The 18990-nt window shown below is 43.2% G+C and overlaps 1 long non-coding RNA gene across 1 annotated transcript; it reads left to right on the top strand.

Annotated features, from left to right (window-relative positions):
* Positions 1-310: 310 nt before the first annotated feature.
* On the top strand, positions 311-1589 carry LOC124026947. The gene is made up of 3 exons (XR_006837318.1): positions 311-365; positions 872-993; positions 1209-1589. It is a non-coding gene; the product is annotated as an uncharacterized LOC124026947 (long non-coding RNA).
* Positions 1590-18990: the final 17401 nt, after the last annotated feature.

Here is an 18990-nt window from a genome sequence, read left to right as displayed (position 1 = left end):
GATGAGTGTCATTCTATAAAGCTATAGATGGTTTAAACAGACAGAATCTGTGTCATAATGACAGTCCTGCGTTATATCTGGCTCTACTGTCCCTCTGCTGTCACCATGGATCAGTGTTTCTGCTGCTGTCTGACACAGATACACACACACTCATACACACGCACGCAGGCACATAGACAAAAACACACACATAGGAGTCCAGATTAAAAACAGGCTGTTTATGCCACGGGCCTCAGCTCTTGATGGATGTGAGAGCAGTGTGTGTCCAGCCCCCTGTAGTGCCATAATGAGTCAGATCCAGCAGACAGACAGACGAACCGACCCTGGGGAAGGAACGGTTGAACAGAGGCTTGACAGAAGGAAAGGTGGGTAGGACTGTGTGTGTGTGTGTGTGTGTGTGTGTGTGTGTGTGTGTGTGTGTGTGTGTGTGTGTGTGTGTGTGTGTGTGTGTGTGTGTGTGTGTGTGTGTGTGTGTGTGTGTGTGTGTGTGTGTGTGTGTGTGTGTGTGTGTGTGTGTGTGTGTGTGTGTGTGTGTGTGTGTCAGGCTGGAAATAAGTGTGTTTACTATGACTCTGGCTGGACTAGAGGCTGGAATGACTATCTGTTAGCATGAGTGACTGAACAAGCTGTATGTTTTAAAAAGGGCAGGATGAGAGGACAATAGGGAAGCATTTTTCCTGCCTCATTGCCAACAAGACTGTGCACTCAGATTGTTATTTACCTCATACATACATAATACACAGTCACTCAGTCACCCACAATTATGTATGTCATAGGAACCTTGCCTTTACTCCCTGAGAGAATGCCCAGGCTTTAACTCAGTAATACAGTCTCCAGAAAGTCCTGGTTAGTGTTCTGTGTGTTCCAGCAGGTGTTTCCTGTGTGTAGCAGAGAGAGAACCAATCATTATGGTAATGCCTCAGACACCTATCAGATGGGCTTTCCTGCTGCTTCATGGGAATAAGCTACTAATATCTTATTCTGACACTGGAGGTGTGTATAAGGCCTGTGTGTGTGTAGTGTGTGTTTGTGTGTACGTGCGTCCGTCCATGCATGCATGCTTGCGTGTGTGTGTTGTTGTATGAATCATAAGGATAACATTTTTGAACATGCTGATTTGCCGCAAATTATATAGAAAGAAAAGCAGAGTTGTGTGTGTGTGTGTGATTACAGAGAGAAAGCAGCATTGTGTGTGTGTGTGATTACAGAGAGAAGAGCAGTGTGTGGAGATGGCTGCAGTCTTCAGAAGCTGTATAGCTCAGAGCTGATGGTGACAGGAGCGACGAATACTGAATCGATTAGACATTTATATTATCAAAACACAAACTTTACAAATATAAATAATCAAAACTTTGAAACTTGAGATTTTTTCACCATTTCATCGACAACTTACAGCCATTTGAACTCTCTCTTTCTCCCTCTCTGCTCCTCTCATTTTGCAGCCAATACTGCAGCTCTGGGGACTCATTTCTGAGTGCTTATACAACATTTAATGTAGTCTACAGTCAGTTCCTAAAATGTGAGCAGGATCAATACATGAAATGTCTCTATGCATTTACACTGAGTGTACAGAACTTAAAGAACATCTGCTCTTTCCATGACAGACTGACCAGGTGAATCCATGTGAAAGCTATGATCCCTTATGGATGTCACCTGTTAAATTCCCTTCAATCAGTGTAGATGAAGGTGAGGAGACAGGTTAAAGAAGGATTTTTAAGCCTTGAGACAATTGGGACTAGAGGTCGACCGATTAATCGGAATGGCCGATTAATTAGGGCCGATTTCCAGTTTTCATAACAATCGTAAATCGGTATTTTTGGTATTTGCCTTTTTTTGTTACACCTTTATTTAATCTTTATTTAACTTGGCAAGTCAGTTAAAAACACATTCTTATTTTCAATGACGGCCTAGAAACAGTGGGTTAACTGCCTCGCTCAGGGGCAGAATGACAGATTTTCACCTTGTCAGCTCGGGGGATCCAATCTTGCAACCTTACAGTTAACTAGTCCAACGCAATAACGACCTGCCTCTCAGTAAGCCAAGGTAAGTTGCTAGCTAGCATTAAACTTATCTTATAAAAAACAATCTATCATAATTACTAGTTAACTACACATGGTTGATGATATTACTAGATATTATCTAGAGTGTCCTGCGTTGCATATAATCTGACTGAGCATACAAGCATACAAGTATCTAAGTATCTGACTGAGCGGTGGTAGGCAGAAGCAGTAAGTAAACATTCAGTCAAACAGCACTCTGTGCATTTTGCCAGCAGCTCTTCGTTGTGCGCCAAGCATTGCGCGGTTTATGACTTCAAGCCTATCAACTCCCGAGATGAGGCTGGTGTAACCGAAGTGAAATGGCTGGCTAGTTAGCGTGCGCTAATAGCGTTTCAAACGTCACTCGCTCTGAGCCTTGGTGGTTGTTTCCCTTGCTCTGCATGGGTAACTCTACTTCGATGTGGTGGCTGTTGTCATTGTGTTGCTGGTTCGAGCCCAGGGAGGAGCGAGGAGAGGGACGGAAGCTATACTGTTACACTGGCAACACTAAAGTGCCTATAAGAACATCCAATAGTCAACGGTTAATTAAATACAAATGGTATAGAGGGAAATAGTCCTATAATTCCTATAATAACTACAACCTAAAACTTCATACCTCGGAATATTGAAGACTCATGTTAAAAGGAACCACCAGCTTTCATATGTTCTCATGTTCTGAGCAAGGGACTGAAACATTAGCTTTCTTACATAGCACATATTGCACTTTTACTTTCTTCTCCAACACTTTGTTTTTGCATTATTTAAACCAAATTTAACATGTTTCATTATTTACTTGAGTCTAAATTGATTTTATTGATATATTATATTAAGTTAAAATAAGTGTTCATTCAGTATTGTTGTAATTGTCATTATTAAAAATACATTTTTAAAAAATTGTCCGATTAATCGGTATCGGCTTTTTTTGGGGCCTCCAATAAGCGGTATCGGCGTTGAAAAATAATAAGCGGTCGACCTCTAATTGAGACATGGATTGTGTGAGTGTCATTCAGAAGGCGAATGGGCAAGACAAAATATTTAAGTGACTTTGAACGGGGTATGGTAGAAGTTGCCAGGCACACCAGGCACACCAGTTTCAGTATCACAATCGTACGTGATCGGGAGTCCCATAAGGCGGCACACAATTGTCCCAGCGTCGTCCGGGTTAGAGGAGGGATTGGCTGCTTTACTTTATTCATCGCGCTTTAGCGACTCCTTGTAGCGAGCCCTTGCCTGCTGACCTCGATTTTCACTTGAATGTCATTTCCTCCGACACATTGGAGAGGCTGGCTCCCGGGTTAACCCGGCAGGGGGTTGAAAAACGTGGTTTGGTGGGTCATGTTTCGGAGGACACATGACTCGACCTTCGCCTCCCAAGCCCGTTGGGGAGTTGCAGCGATGAGACAAGATCGAAATTGGGAGGGAAAAAAATATAGAAAAAATAATAAGAAGAAGAACTGCAACACTGCTGGGTTTTTCACGCTCAGCAGTTTCCTGTGTGTATCAAGAATGGTCCACCACCCAAAAGACATCCAGCCAACTTGACACAACTGTGGGAAGCATTGGAGTCAACATGGGCCGGCATCCCTGTGGAACGCTTTCGACAGATTGTAGAGTCCATACCCCGATGCATTGAGGCAGTTGGACGGTAAAAGGGGGTGCAACTCAATATTATTAGAAAGGTGCTCTTAATGTTTTGTTCACTCAGTGTATAATAACAGTATGTAGAGTAACCATACAGTACAGCTGTCTATTAACACCTTCAATGTGTGTGTGCATGCGTCAAATGCACAGCATCACGTGAGTCCAATGATCGCTGATGCGCGTGACGGGGGAAGGCAGGTGTGCGTACTGATGTCGCAAAAACCATAAAGCATAATGAGGAAACTGGCTCTAATGAGGACTGCCAGAGGAATGGAAGACCCAGAGTTACTACTGCTGCAGAGGATAAGTTCATTAGTTACCAGCCTCAGAAATGACAGCCCAAATAAATGCTTCACAGAGTTCAAGTAACAGACACATCTCAACATCAACTGTTCAGAGGAGACTGCATGAATAAGGTCTTCATGGTCGAATTGCTGAAAAAGAAACCACTACTAAAGGACACCAATAAGAAGAAAAGACTTGCTTGGGCCAAGAAATACAAGCAATGGACATTAGACCGGTGTAAATCCGTCCTCTGATGAGTCCAAATTTGAGATTTTGGTTCCAGCCGCCATGTCTTTGTGAGATGCAGAGTAGCTGAACGAATGATCTCCTCATGTGTGGTTCCCACCAAGAAGCAGGGACGTGTGATGGTGTGAGGGTGCTTTGCTGATGACACTGTCTGTGATTTATTTAGAATTCAAGGCACACTTAACAAGCATGGCTACCACAGAATTCTGCAGCATTACGCCATCTCATCTGGTTTGCGCTTAGTAGGACTATCATTTGTTTTTCAACAGGACAATGACCCAACACACCTACAGGCTGTTTAATGGCTATTTGACCAAGAAGGAGAGTGATGGAGTGCTGCATCAGATACCTGGCCCGACAATCACCCGATCTCAACCCAACTGAGATGATTTGGGATGAGTTGGACCACAGAGTAAAGGAAAAGCAACCAACAAGTGCTCAGCAAATGTGGGAACTCCTTCAAGACTGTTGGAAAAGCATTCCAGTTGAAGCTGGTTGAGAGAATGCCAAGAGTGTGCAAAGCTGTCATCAAGGCAAAGGGTGGCTATTTGAAGAATCTCAAATATAAAGCATGTTTAGATTTGTTTAATACTTTTTAGGTTACTGCATGATTTCATGTGTTGTTTATAGTTTTGATGTCTTCACTATTATTCTACAATGTAGAAAATAGTAAAACATAAAGAAAGACCCTTGAATGAGTAGATGTGTCCAAACTTGACTGGTACTGTACATAATACACCGTCACCCACAATTATTTCTGTAAACTTCATATATAAACTCAGCAAAAAAATAAACGTCCCCTTTTTCAGGACCCTGTCTTTCAAATATAATTTGTAAAAATCCAAATATCTTCACAGATCTTCATTGTAAAGGGTTTAAACACTGTTTCCCATGCTTGTTCAATGAACCATAAACACTTAATGAACATGCAGCTCCTGTGGAACGGCAATTAAGGCCACAGTTCTGAAAACTTAGAACACTAAAGAAGCCTTTCTACTGACTGATATAGAGGTCCTGGATGGCAGCTGGCTCAGCCCCAGTGATTTACTGTGTAATGTGATTATGTGACTAATGTAATGTGTGCGTGTGTGTACATGCATGTCCAATGCAGCGTTCACGTGCTAGTTGGAACTAGGAAACTCTGACATTTCCGACTAGCTAACAGTTTGTAGTTATACACGTGCCGCATTTCACAAATCAGCAAGTCAGAAGTGTTTTAGTTTCCTAGTTCTGACTAGCATATGAAAGAGGCATGAGCGCCTATGTGCCGGTGCCTGTCGCTTAAAACACGTCATAGTTGTATGAGTCATAAGGATAGTCTTTTTATATGCTAATTTGATGCAGATTATAGAGTCAGTGTTTGAAGATAGCTGATGTCTTCAGAGGCTGTATAGCTCAGAGCTGATGGTGACAGGAGAGACGAATACTGAATCTATTAGACATTTATATTATCGAAACACAAGCTTTATATATTTAAATAACCTGAACTTTGAAACTTGTTAGGATGAGTCAGTGACAGCTTGGAGGAAGAGAATCTAGCAGGCGTTTGAACTCTGTCTGTCTCTCTCTCTGCTTCTCTCATTTGCAGTCGCTCCTGCAGCTCTGGGTACTCATTTCTGAGTATTTATACTACGTTTAATATACTACATTTAACAGTCGGTTCCTAAAATGTGAGAAAGATCTATTTATAAAATGTATCTATGCATTTATAATGACAGTTATCATATGTGGAGTACAGAAATTCTGAGATATTCCGAGGTTTGCAGTAATGCCACACACAGAGATAGCCAGTCAGACAGACAATAGAAATGTCACACAGAGATAGCCAGTCAGACAGACAGACAATAGAAATGTCACACAGAGATAGCCAGTCAGACAGACAATAGCAATGTCACACACAGAGATAGCCAGGCAGCCAGACAGACAATAGCAATATCACACACAGAGATAGCCAGTCAGACAGACAGTAGAAATGTCACACCGAGATATCCACTCAGACAAACAGACAGTAGTAATGTTTGCCAACCTCACTGCAGCTCATTATGTTTCCGTGTACAGTAAATGAGAGAGGAGCTGGCTAATTATCCAAATATAATGAGTACCAAGCATTCTCCCCTGACAGACATGACTGCAAATAGCTGACTTTAGCCAGACTTGATCATAATCAACACTGGCAGAACTGATCAATGTTTTGTGTATGTGTGTGCATGCATGCATGCATCTGGTCTGATGCTGTGAGAGATAAACCTAGGACCGTGGCATTTCCACTGTAACAAAAACAATCATGGGAAATGAGTTGAACTGTGGTTGGCTGTTAAAGGCCAGCTTCCCCTGGCAGCAATCACCCACGGCAACCGCATCCGTTTAACCTTAAACATTAGAAACATCACTGTCTCACTGCTCACTGTCTTACCACTCAGTACCCGTCTCACTGACTCGTTACATTATAAACATCACTGTCTCACTGCCTCAACGCTCAGTACCTGTCTCTCTGTCTAGGTTTACAATAATTATTATGAACTTCACTGCTCATGAAGGTTACGGCTCGGTGAGAGAGGGAGGTGGAGAGAGAAAGTTAGGGATAAGTGATTATCAGGATTGAGATGGTCTTCTGAGACAAACAGCTACATACAAATGGACAGACACACAACATGCTTAGACCCAGATAAGCCCTTAGAAACACAAACCGTAAAACATCAGAGATTCACTGTAGCATTATTACACCGCTTGACACTTCCAACCACACAGCACTAACCCTACCCACACCAGTCTACTGCAGGCACCCCAGCTCCACCTCACTACCTAACCAGCTACTCAAATAAATAAGTAAGTGTGTGTGTGTGTGTGTGTGTGTGTGTGTGTGTGTGTGTGTGTGTGTGTGTGTGTGTGTGTGTGTGTGTGTGTGTGTGTGTGTGTGTGTGTGTGTGTGTGTGTGTGTGTGTGTGTGTGTGTGTGTGTGTGTGTGTGTGTGTGTGTGTGTGTGTGTGTGTGTGTGTGTGTGTGTGTGTGTGTGTGTGTGTGTGTGTACACTGCTCAAAAAAATAGAGGGAACACTTAAACGACACAATGTAACTCCAAGTCAATCACACTTCTGTGAAATCAAACTGTCCACTTAGGAAGCAACACTGATTGACAATAAATGTCACATGCTGTTGTGCAAATGGAATAGACAACAGGTGGAAATTATAGGCAATTAGCAAGACACCCCCAATAAAGGAGTGGTTCTGCAGGTGGTGACTACAGACCACTTCTCAGTTCCTATGCTTCCTGGCTGATGTTTTGGTCACTTTTGAATGCGGGTAGTGCTTTCACTCTAGTGGTAGCATGAGACTGAGTCTACAACCCACACAAGTGGCTCAGGTAGTGCAGCTCATCCAGGATGGCACATCATTGCGAGCTGTGACAAGAAGGTTTGCTGTGTCTGTCAGCAGTGTCCAGAGCATGGAGGCGCTACCAGGAGACAGGCCAGTACATCAGGAGACGTGGAGGAGGCCGTAGGAGGGCAACAACCCAGCAGCAGGACAGCTACCTCCGCCTTTGTGCAAGGAGGAGCAGGAGGAGCACTGCCAGAGCCCTGCAAAATGACCTCCAGCAGGCCACAAATGTGCATGTGTCTGCTCAAACGGTCAGAAGCAGACTCCATGAGGGTGGTATGAGGGTCTGACGTCCACAGGTGGGGGTTGGGCTTACAGCCCAACACCGTGCAGGACGTTTGGCATTGGCCAGAGAACACCAAGATTGGCAAATTCGCCACTGGCGCCCTGTGCTCTTCACAGATGAAGGCAGGTTCACACTGAGCACATGTGACAGACGTGACAGTCTGGAGATGCCGTGGAGAACGTTCTGCTGCCTGCAACATCCGCCAGCATGACCGGTTTGGGGGTGGGTCAGTCATGGTGTGGGGTGGCATTTCTTTGCGGGGCCGCACAGCCCTCCATGTGCTCGCCAGAGGTAGCCTGACTGCCATTAGGTACCGAGATGAGATCCCCAGACCCCTTGTGAGACCATATGCTGGTGCGGTTGGCCCTGGGTTCCTCCTAATGCAAGACAATGCTAGACCTCATGTGGCTGGAGTGTGTCAGCAGTTCCTGCAAGAGGAAGGCATTGATGCTATGGACTGGTCCGCCCGTTCCCCAGACCTGAATCCAATTGAGCACATCTGGGACATCATGTCTCTCTCCATCCACCAACGCCACTTTGCACCACAGACTGTCCAGGAGTTGGCGGATGCTTTAGTCCAGATCTGGGAGGAGATCCCTCAGGAGACCATCTGCCACCTCATCAGGAGCATGCCCAGGCATTGTAGGGAGGTCATACAGGCACGTGGAGGCCACACACACTACTGAGTCTCATTTTGACTTGTTTTAAGGACATTACATCAAAGTTGGTTCAGCCTGTAGTGTGGTTTTCCATTTTAATTTTGAGTGTGACTCCAAATCCAGACCCCCATGGGTTGATAAATTTGATTTCCATTGATAATTTTTGTGTGATTTTGTTGTCAGCACATTCAACTATGTAAAGAAAAAAGTACTTAATAAAAATATTTCATTCATTCAGATCTAGGATGTGTTATTTTAGTGTTCCCTTTATTTCTTTGAGCAGTATATATATATATATATATATATATATATATATATATATATATATATATATATATATATATATATATATATATATATATATATATATATAGCCTATTGGGCAGACAGGCTTTGTCCTCAGCTCAATACTGCTGTCACTGAGACTTTAGCATTAATTATGGAATGTTTATAGGGAACAAAAGCAGGCTTACAGTTGAGAATAGGTTTTCTTCAATTGTGAGAAGTGTGTGTCTGTGCAAGACAGATACAATGAAAAGAACTCTGAGTGGTGAGTGTCATCTGCTCTCTTATCTCCTCCTTTGCTCCTCTCTCATCCTTTCATCTCCTCTCTTTTCTCCCCCTTTCCTCCTCTCTCCTCCTTTCCTTCTCTCTCCTCCTTTCATCTCCTCTCTTTTCTCCCCCTTTCCTCCTCTCTCCTCCTTTCCTTATCTCTCCTCCTTTCATCTCCTCTCTTTTCTCCCCTCTCTTATCTCCTCCTTTCCTTCTCTCTCCTCCTTTCATCTCCTCTCTTTTCTCCCCTTTTCCTCCTCTCTCCTTCTTTCATCTCCTCTCATATCTTCCCCTTTTCTCTTCTCTCCTCCTTTATCTCCTCTGTCCTCTGCTGAAATCAAATCTCAGCTATCTTTGCTCTCACCTGCAAGGAAGAGTATGTCATACTATCACCTAAATTATTTTAATCTAACAAGGCCTTGTTTGACCAGGGCCGACCATGCAGAGCTATGAGAGACTTGTTTCAGCTTTAATGAATACGCCTCCAGCAAAATGTGGTTTCTGACCATTTAAACCATTTTTTAAACTGCACTGTTGGTTCGGGGCTCCTAAGTAAGCATTTCACTGTAAGGTGAATACATCTGTTGTATTCGGAGCATGTGACTAATAAAATTGGATTTGATTAGTGGAATGACAACAACATGGATACTTGTTAGAGATGGAGAGAGATGGACAGAGACATAATATTGCCACATTCAGAAACTACTCACACCTACAATAACCATATACTTTGCACACGAACCGCCACCCGCTTTGAGCAGCCGTATCGATAGTATCCCAGTGGGGTGATGAGTGTAGCTGAGATTCAAAGTTCAAACCATTTTAAATGCGCAGCATCACACTTTTCTGGTCTAATGTGTTCACTTCTTAAGTCATCCTTTATACCATTTGCTCGAAAGGGGCGGTTGCGGCTCCTTGACCTCACTCCAGGGCGGTGATTACTCACTGCGCAAAGTTATGGAAAACAATTATCTCATATAACTTCTCAAATCATATCCCTCTCTTAAGAAAAACACTTTCATCATTTTTCATATTACATGTACATAGTATGGAAACTTCATATATGTAGTGGGTATACTTTCCAAGTCCTTTGAAACTTTTTTAATGACATCACAAAATAACAAACAAAATGATATTAGTGTTCTATAGATCGCCTCTGACCATTCCCCACGTTCTACTTGAAAAATGTTGTTCCCGTATTTGCTTTTGAATGAGTTAGTTTCAGCAGAAAAAGGTCTGTTCAGACAAAGAACATTCCTTTGGTGAATTTGGAGAGGGAAAGCCTGGCTCTTCTCCCTTAACCTCTCTGCGCATGGAGCCCGCTAGCGGGCTGAAATTCCACAACATACGGTGATCGCTACATAAAAAGTCATATTAAACATTCATGACAATACAAGTATCTCACATGTATCGAAAGCCTAGAATCTGGCTAATCCAACTGCGTTGTCAAATTTAAAAAAGGATTTACTGCGAAAGAATACAATGCGATTATCTGAGCATAGAGCCCCATAATTTCCTTTTTAACCAGCACAGACATAACATAATCACAAACTGCATTAAAATAAATTGTTTACCTATGATGATCTTCATCTGTTTGCAATTCCAATGCTCATTGTTGCACAATGAATTATCTTTTGTTTGATAAAATCAGTTTTTATAGCCTAACACGAAACATTTTGTGAACCGCTTGTGTCGTGAATTCCATCTCATTCCATTTTCGACGACACATTCCAGGTAAATAACCCACACAGAATGTGACTTTTCCAGTCATGTTTGGTTTCACTGCAATCAACTGGTTTGTTTGTAACACAATCACACCTGATGGGCCATTTTGCGGGATGTATTGACTGAAAGAAACTGATTTGAAGACAACAAGTAATGACATCACTATGCACCAATGATTTGCGCGCTGTTTCATTGATTGACTGTCTTTTAAGCCAATGACTCAACCAACATCAAGGCGGTGGCCCATTCCTGTAGGTTCATGCTCTACAACATCCGCAGAGTACGACCCTGCCTCACACAGGAAGCGCCGCAGGTCCTAATCCAGGCACTTGTCATCTCCCATCTGGATTACTGCAACTCGCTGTTGGCTGGGCTCCCTGCCTGTGCCATTAAACCCCTTCAACTCATCCAGAACGCCGCAGCCCGTCTGGTGTTCAACCTTCCCAAGTTCTCTCACGTCACCCCGCTCCTCCGTTCTCTCCACTGGCTTCCAGTTGAAGCTCGCATCCGCTACAAGACCATGGTGCTTGCCTACGGAGCTGTGAGGGGAACGGCACCTCAGTACCTCCAGGCTCTGATCAGGCCCTACACCCAAACAAGGGCACTGCGTTCATCCACCTCTGGCCTGCTCGCCTCCCTACCACTGAGGAAGTACAGCTCCCGCTCAGCCCAGTCAAAACTGTTCGCTGCTCTGGCCCCCCAATGGTGGAACAAACTCCCTCACGACGCCAGGACATCGGAGTCAATCACCACCTTCCGGAGACACCTGAAACCCCACCTCTTTAAGGAATACCTAGGATAGGATAAGTATTCCCTCTCACCCCCCCTTTAAGATTTAGATGCACTATTGTAAAGTGACTGTTCCACTGGATGTCATAAGGTGAATGCACCAATTTGTAAGTCGCTCTGGATAAGAGCGTCTGCTAAATGACTTAAATGTAAATGTAAATGTAATGACCACTGATTGTCTTGAAATCTAGCTGGGTAGATAGCCAATGAGCTGAGCTAAACGGCAATACGCCATGTTTATGTGTTGTAAGACCAACCCATGTAGTAAGCTCCAGCGTAAAGTGAGTCATTCGCTATTGAAGTTTCATACCGGAAGGAGAAGCACATATTACACACTGCATTGTTTGGTGAACGCGCAGATTCAGCTGTTTATATATCAATCATTATTGGCTCTAAGTCAGGGAAAGCTAAATCTATGTCTAGATATACAGATGTTCACACCATTTTAGAATAAATTGATTGGGAAGGTGAGACAGAGATTGTTGTAGGACGATTCATTTAGTGATTGTGGAGGAATATTTTTTGAACGAGAGAGGACATCGTTTTGGACTGGTAAGTTCTTATCATGCTAATGCCCTTGTTTGAAATTAATAATATAAAATATTATTTGTGATTTTTTTTTACATTTTAGTAGCAATATATAAACATGTAATGTCATGAAATGTGAGATGCGTGTGTCTGCCGCCCCACCCCAACCCACATGAAATAGCCTATTTGAGGCTGTTGAGGAGAGGGCAGGACCACATCAATGGCCAAAGTGAAATGGAGACAGTAGATACAGCTGGTCTGTTGTAATATAATAAAGACAGTAGATCTAGCTGGTCTGTCATAATATAATAGAGACAGTAGATCTAGCTGAAATGTCATAATATAAAAGAGACAGTAGATCTAGCAGGTAATAATAATATAATAATATATTCAACCTAATATATTCAACCTTCAACCTTCAACTCTCTATATATATATCTGTTTATTATACCTGTTGATACAGGGCTCATATGTGAAACTATTCTAACTGAACATTTTCTTTCACAGTGACACTGACTCCGAATGGGAGTCTTATCCGGTGTCCTGTGTGAATTTAAGTATGCTCTCTCTAATTCTCTCTTTCTCTCTCTCGGAGGACCTGAGCCCTAGTGTCAGGACTACCTGGCATGATGACTCCTTGCTGTCCCCAGTCCACCTGGCCTTGCCGCTGTTCCAGTTTCAACTGTTCTGCCTGCGGCTATGGAACCCTAAACTGTTCATTTTTACTCTTGAGGTGCTGTCCTGTTGCACCCTCAACAACCACTGTGATCTCCACCCGGCACAGCCAGAAGAGGACTGGCCACCCCTCATAACCTGGTTCCTCTCTTCCTAGGTTTTTGCCTTTCTAGGGAGTTTTACCTAGCCACCGTGCTTCTACACCTGCATTGCTTGCTGTTTGGGGTTTTAGGCTGGGGCTATATAAATTGATTTGATTTGATAGAGGACTGAGGGTCTTCCAAATATTGAAAGTGTGTAAATAGTTACCCATGTTAGTTTGTAAATGTATCTATATTTTTTTCCCCCATTTTTTTTCTCAATTCTTTGGGGGGGTGTTAGAATGGTGTTTTGTATATAGTTATTTGTTTCAAAATGTATACCTTCACCAATTTGGCCACTGGGGTACATTTGGGATACTTGTGTGGGACACCTGGGTGACTTCATGATAAATGTCATGTGGCACACTCATTTTGGAAGTGATCATTCTGAAACTTTGCACAAGTAGTGATGCCCTCTTATATTTTTCACTGAAATTGTCCCCATCATCCTATCTGAATGTTTGTTATATCGTGTTCATTTTAAAGATGATGATACAAAAAAAAAAAAAAAAGCGTATGGTTTTCTTCATTGTTTTATCTAAACCAGATCTATTGTGTTATATTCTCCTACATTCAATTCACATGTACACAAACTTCAGAGTGTTTCCTTTCAAATGGTACCAAGAATATGCATATCCTTGGTTCTGTGCCTGAGCTACAGGCTGTTAGATTTGGGTATGTCTTCAGGCGGAAATTGCGCAAAGTAGGGGGGGAGCTGTAAGCGGTTTACAACAGGACGTGAGTTGTTAATCCCCACTAGTTCTTTCCTTCCCCTTCTACAGTTAAGAGGGGGTCTGATTGAAATGATTAATTACAAACCTGATCTGACCTTTTTGGATTCTCATGGTCAGTCATGACAGTTGTCATACCCAGACTGCTGCTTGCTGTTTGTTTCTAGCAGAAGGTTGAGCTGAAGGTTAAACAATATCTTCATTGTTATATGTGAATATGTGTGTGTGTGTGTGTGTGTTATGTACTTGCAAGTGTGTGAGTGTGTTTGTGTTATGTAGCAAGCTTATGGCTACAGCAGAGCTCTCAAAGGCCAGAGATTGTGTGCGTGTGTGCATGCGTGTGTGTGTATGTATGTATTTGTGGGCTTGTCTGACAGGATGCTTTTGTTGACACAGTCACCCAAGGCGAAGAAGGGGGGTGTGGAAGAGTAAGGAGAGTCAAATCACATCTGATCTTTCTCATCAGAGAAAATGACTGAAGGAGAGAGAGGGGGATGGAGGAGGGTGTGTATAGTTGGTTTGCAGGCCCTGTAGACTTCTCAGTAGTTCTATGCTGTGTGTCCTTCCAGTCATGAAGGATTCTCGCCAGAATGTAGAGGTCAGCTTCTAGCAACTCGTCTTTGAAAAAGTCCACTATACATACAATGCTGTCAGTCAATGACAAAGATAACTTAGGATAGAACTTGTTACGGGCTCCTCCCATCGCTTTGTCTGAGGTCATTGATTGGCTTTCTCTCTTTGTGGAACTTAATGGAAGCTGATCTCCTGGTTGTCGACGGTAACAAAGTGTTCTCTGGATTTCAAAGATCGTCAACTGCATTCTGGGTACGTCAACACATATTTCTTGGCTAGGGCTCCACTACAACCTAAAGAGAGAGATAGATGCAGTGATGTGTAATATAGGATCAGAGTATTATAATCACATGAATAAACAGCCTTGGCACCGGAGAGGGTAAACCAGGTGATCGTGTTGTCACGGTAACCTATACACTGTTACTGACTAATGGACATTACGTTCGACCTGGGGGCAGGACTAATTGGTGGATCAATAATCCACAAATGACCAATGAGGTGCTGAGTCCCAGGAGAGCCCACCCAGCCCTGTTGTGTGTTTGTGATGTGTGATCAGTAAGCAGCAGAAACCTGGCCTGTCTGGGAGACTGTTTAGCCCTGAGGTTGGGTGAGGGTTAGAAGAACATTGTTTAGTGGAATCTGTATTCTGAACACACCCACTCTCACAACACACACACACACACACACACAAATAGTTCAATACAGCAGGACAGAGGAGAAAAGGAATCAAAGAAGCGAAAATAACAAAACAGAATGAAAGTGAAACACAACACACATAACTTTTTATCTCCCTAGACTCTTCCTCTCTTTCCACAACGTGTGTGTGTGTGTGTGTGTGTGTGTGTGTGTGTGTGTGTGTGTGTGTGTGTGTGTGTGTGTGTGTGTGTGTGTGTGTGTGTGTGTGTGTGTGTGTGTGTGTGTGTGTGTGTGTGTGTGTGTGTGTGTGTGTGTGTGTGTGTGTGTGTGTGTGTGTGTGTCAGATCCCAACTCCTCTCAGCCTCAGCTCGTACAGCTGCACAGCTACCCCCTGTGGTCTTTGGAGTTATTTTCCTACAATATCATGTTAATATTGTCCCCTTTACATACACACACACAAACACACACAGGGGCATCATGCACTCCAAAAATCAGAGGGGGTACAATGTACGTGAGGATGGCTGGGGGTTGGTCCGGAGAGGGGCTAGGTCCCTTGTTGGGAAGTTGGATAATTCTGCATTTCTCAAACACCTGAAACAGCTTTTTCCTGGAATCTAAAGGCACAATCATTATCCTTAATGTGTTTATTTTTCTGGATATCTAAGTATTCCTCTTGCGCTGTCTGTATCCTCCTGACTGGTGGTTCTTTTTTAAAACATTTCTAGCGCAGGCGTTCCTCTAGCGGAACCCCGCGACAACATTCCGCTGAAAAGGCAGTGTGCGAAATTCAGAAATATTTTTTAAAAAAAATGTATCTTTCACACATTAACAAGTCCAATACAGCAAATGAAAGAGAAACTTCTTGTTAATCTACCCATCGTGTCCGATTTAAAAAAGGCTTTACAGCGAAAGAACAACATATGATTATGTTAGGTCAGAGCCAAGTCACAAAAACACAGCCAGTAGCTGGCTTGTCTAACTATTTTAGATGGCATGCCTGCTGCTAAGGTTGGTAGACTTTAGAAAAGCAAGCAATAACTAAATGTACTGAATAAGATTGAAATTCCTTTAAATATTTTACCCAGATTTGAGCAGAGATACAGAGAAGCATATTTAGTTTGTTTAAAACTGTTGGGGATAGGGGGCAGCATTTTCACTTTTGGATGAATAGCGTGCCCAGAGTGAACTACCTCCTATTCAGTCCCAGATGCTAATATATGCATATTATTATTAGTATTGGATAGAAAAGACTCTGAAGTCCGACTGATTTCTTTGTAGCTAATTATGAGGTTGGAACCCTATTTGGGCTATATCCAACTTCATACATTTGCATTGTGGCTAGTAGTATTACAGAGAAACTTCAACAACAAATATAAACTTTTTTTTACTGGAAAAATCTGAGGGGGCAAGACGCCTCTGCATACGCGCACACACAGGCCCTCACCCCAGAGGTTGTACAGTAGATGGTTCTGAAAGGTGAGAGGTCGAAGGCAGTCACTACGTCTCGACCACAGATGTTCCAGATGGAGGGCATCAGCTGCACCCTCTCCTCCTCAAAACCTACACACACACACGGACAGAGACACATACACGTGCACATACACAAACACACATGTACAGTGGGGAGAACAAGTATCTGATAACTTGCAAAATCGGCAGTGTTTCCTACTTACATGTAGCATGTAGAGGTCTGTAATTTTTTATCATAGGTACACTTAAACTGCGAGAGACGGAATCTAAAACAAAAATCCAGAAAATCACATTGTATGATTTTTAAGTATTTAATTAGCATATTATTCCATGACATAAGTATTTGATACATCAGAAAAGCAGAACTTAATATTTGGTACAGAAACCTTTGTTTGCAACGATCAGAGATCGTTTCCTGTATTTCTTGACCAGGTTTGCACACACTGAAGCAGGGTTTTTGGCCCACACCTCCATACAGACCTTCTCCAGATCCTTCAGGTTTCGGGGCTGTCGCTGGGCAATATGGACTTTCAGCTCCCTCCAAAGATTTTCAATTGTGTTCAGGTCTGGAGACTGGCTAGGCCACTCAATCCTTAGTTGCCCTGACTGTGTGTTTTGGGTCGTTGTCATGCTGGAAGACCCAGCCACGACCCATCTTCAATGCTCTTACTGAGGGAAGGAGGTTGTTGGCCAGGATCTCGCGATACATGGCCCCATCCATCCTCCCCTCAATATGGTGCAATTTTCCTGTCCCCTTTGCAGAAAAGCATCCCCAAAGAACGATGTTTCCACCTCCAAGCTTCACAGTTAGGATGGTGTTCTTAGGGTTGTACTCATCCATCTTCTTCCTCCAAACACGGCGAGTGGAGTTTAGACCAAAAAGCTCTATTTTTGTCTCATCAGACCACATGACCTTCTCCCATTCCTCCTCTGGATCATCCAGATGGTCATTGGCAAATTTCAGACGGGCCTGGACATGGGCTGGCTTGAGCAGGGGGACATTGCGTGCGCTGCAGGATTTTAATCCATGATGGCGTAGTGTGTTACTAATGGTTTTCTTTGAGACTGTGGTCCCAGCTCTCTTCAGGTCATTGACCAGGTCCTGCCATGTAGTTCTGGGCTGATCCCTCACCTTCCTTGTGATCATTGATGCCCCACGAGGTGAGATCTTGCATGGAGCCCCAGACCGAGAGTGGTTGAACGTCATCTTGAACTTCTTCCATTTTCTATATAATTGCACCAACAGTTGTTGCCTTCTCACCAAGCCGCTTGCCTATTGTCCTGTAGCCCATCCCAGCCTTGTGCAGGTCTACAATTTTATCCCTGATGTCCTTACACAGCTATCTGGTCTTGGCCATTGTGGAGAGGTTGGAATCTGTTTGATTTAGTGTGTGGACAGGTGTCTTTTATACAGGTAACGAGTTCAAACAGGTGCAGTTAATACAGGTAATGAGTGGAGAACAGGAGGGCTTCTTAAAGAAAAACTAACAGGTCTGTGACAGACGGAATTCTTACTGGTTGGTAGGTGATCAAATACATATGTCATGCAATAAAATGCAAATGAATTACTTAAAAATCATACAATGTGATTTTCTGGATTTTTGTTTTAGATTCCGTCTCTCACAGTTGAAGTGTACCCATGATAAAAATGACAGGCCTCTACATGCTTGGTAAGTAGGAAAACCTGCAAAATCAGCAGTGTATCAAATACTTGTTCTCCCCACTGTATGTGCATGCAGACACATTTTTAAAACACATGCTGAAGGCAGAGCTTCAATCAGCTGTCTCCCCCATTTCCAGAGTCAATCATATCCCCAAAACAAACAAACACACACACAGGCATGCTTACACACACACAAACTTCTCCACACATACAGTACCAGATAGCTGTGAATGATTTCACAACTCTGATTCCTCCACATTCCTCCTTTATATCCTCCTTCTCCGCCTATCACACAGCCAATGACGACTGACAGACACCAGGCAGAGAGAGACTGGGTAAGGAAGACAAAGTGCTTGGCTCTGAAATAAATCCTTTAACTTGTAATCCTAGACTACAAAATCACTGAACCAGAACAAGTTAATTATTATCATTAGATTGACTGTGAAGCTCAAGGCCATTCTACAACTTCTCACTTTCCTAATCTTTTCTCACTTCACTGATACTTTTTCACCAGGCAGGAAAGCAGAGGGGGAGAGAGATAGAGAGAGAGAGTGGAGGAGAAGAAGAAGATGGAGAGAGAGGGAAGGGGTAGAGATGAAGAGCTGTATGTGTGTGTGTGTGTGTACGTCTCACCTGTACATGGCTTCAAACAAATCATCAACTTTGACACCAAATTCCTTCTCATACTGGTTACTGCCCTCCCTGGGGAGAAACAATCACTTATACTGAGTTAGAATCTGAATAAACAATCACATCTCTTTTTTTAATCATACAGGACAAGTTCAGGTACCTCTTTCAATACTTGTCCAAACATGTTCTCCTTGGTGAACAAAACTGGGGTGAGAGGACTCACCTCACAGCATCAATCAGGTAGTGCCAGCAGAGGTAGATAGTCTTGGAGCTGTAGTGGATGGACCGGGTCAGATACAGCTTCTCAGTACCGCTCAGGCTGGCCCTGATTACCGGCACTACCTCCTC

Source organism: Oncorhynchus gorbuscha, linkage group LG01, assembly GCF_021184085.1.
Source record: "Oncorhynchus gorbuscha isolate QuinsamMale2020 ecotype Even-year linkage group LG01, OgorEven_v1.0, whole genome shotgun sequence".
Taxonomy (NCBI): domain Eukaryota; kingdom Metazoa; phylum Chordata; class Actinopteri; order Salmoniformes; family Salmonidae; genus Oncorhynchus; species Oncorhynchus gorbuscha.
This window is presented reverse-complemented; position numbering and strand designations above follow the sequence as displayed.